This window comes from Pan paniscus, chromosome 2, assembly GCF_029289425.2.
Source record: "Pan paniscus chromosome 2, NHGRI_mPanPan1-v2.0_pri, whole genome shotgun sequence".
NCBI lineage: Eukaryota > Metazoa > Chordata > Mammalia > Primates > Hominidae > Pan > Pan paniscus.
In genome coordinates, this window is record NC_085926.1 from 168,547,524 (window position 1) to 168,549,232 (window position 1,709).

At 51.4% G+C, this 1,709-nt stretch overlaps 1 pseudogene; it reads right to left on the bottom strand.

Moving 5' to 3' along the window:
- Positions 1–217: 217 nt before the first annotated feature.
- LOC100987444 (large ribosomal subunit protein eL28-like) lies at positions 218–801 on the bottom strand (annotated as a pseudogene).
- Positions 802–1,709: the final 908 nt, after the last annotated feature.

Below are 1,709 nucleotides of genomic sequence, written 5' to 3' on the forward strand. Positions count from 1 at the left end.
TCAAGGTGGCCGGACATTCATATTATTTCTGACTATGCCTAGGGGATGAGAAATCAGCGCAAATAGTAAAAGTCTTCTTGAGTTTTTTGCAGGGCACTGCATCCCCTTCCCCTTCCCCTTCCCTTTCCCCTTTCCCCTTTCCCCTTTCTCCCTTCTCCTCCTTCTTCTTCTTCCTTTTGTGAGAAAGCCAGCTGACTATTGCTTGGGGGCAGGCAACTCACAAGCTCTTTGTGGGGCTGGTCAGCTTCCTCTTCACCATCACAGACATCTGGCTGCGCAGGATGGCGCTGGCCTTGCTGATGGCAGCCATGGCAGGTCAGGGCGGTACTTGTTCTTGCGGATCATGTATCTGATGCTGCTGAGTTTGGCTCCAGCGTTCTTGTTGATGATGGTCCGCACGTAGGAGATGGCAGGTGTCCGCTGGCCGGATCTCCGCTTCATGACCACCAGGACACCTCTGCCATGGGCTGCCGGCTCCACGCCCACAGTCTTGCAGTGAATCAGCCGGTTGTAGCGGGAAGGAGTTGCGGGCCTTCAAGTTGTTGGGCTCGGTGCTGTAGGTGTGTTTATTCCTCTTGATCAGGAAACTGGAGCAGTTTCGCATGATCACCGATTGCAGATGCGCAGACATGGCGGCAGCTCCTCTCACAGCGAACGCGGGAGACGGAAGGAGCTGGATACTCTTCTTGCTTCTTCCTATCCCAACTTCATCAAAATAAGGTGACTATTTTTTTTTTTAAATGGTAGGAGTTCATTCATTAGCCTTTCCAACCTTGATTTAACTTAAGTACAGCTTTCAGTAAATCATGACACAACAGCTCCAGATGCCACCCCTCAAGATGTTCAGAGGCGCATATGTAACCTCTGTGAGCCCGGAGCTCCTGCTTACCCTGCCAGATGAAGCCTTGCCACCTCTTTCCATGGCTAGCCTGGAATCTCCTGCCCTGACTCTTCTGTGGTGACCTCAGATTGCCTCCTAGGACCTCCTGAGTGGGCCAGCATCATCTGCTCCTCTACCACCCCAGGAATGGGGAAGGGGATGGAGGCTGAGAACAATTAGCGACCTGTCTGAGGCCAGGCAGAAATTTGTCACCACTGATGGAACACAAGCTGGCAGGCCCTGGGTGGCCTCTTTAAAATGTTCTGCAGTGCAAGCATTGCACACTCCTGGCATTTTTGTAAGGGCAGTGTCCAGGACAATAGCAAAGAAATTCTTACCTTGCTTACTGTGAGTCACATGCTGTTCTTAGTGCTTTACTTTACTGACAAAATCCTCGCCGCAGCCCACTGAGGCTGCTGGTCTTATTAATCCCACTTTACAGATGAGGAAATTGAGATCTGGAGAAGTAAATGGCCTGCGTAATGTCACACAGATGTAAGAGGCAAAGAGGAGTCAAACCCAGAGTCTGAGTGCCTCGTTGTGCCACAGTGAACCCTTCAGACTTGGGTTGGGCCACCAGCCTTTGCTTCTCAGTGAGAAATGTAGGCTCCAGGAAGATAGGGTTTCTGTGCTTTTGTTCCCTGCTCCGTCCTCACCACCTGGAACCTACTGGTTGACTGGCTGCCACCTCCTTGCTGCTGGTGGTGTCCAATCTTAGCTCTAGACCACAACTCAGGCCGATGGTTGTTCCACTGGGCGCTTGTCATCCTGCATATGATCTGACTTTGACTTCATGCCTTGCCTACTGCTTGCACTTGATTTTTGGCCT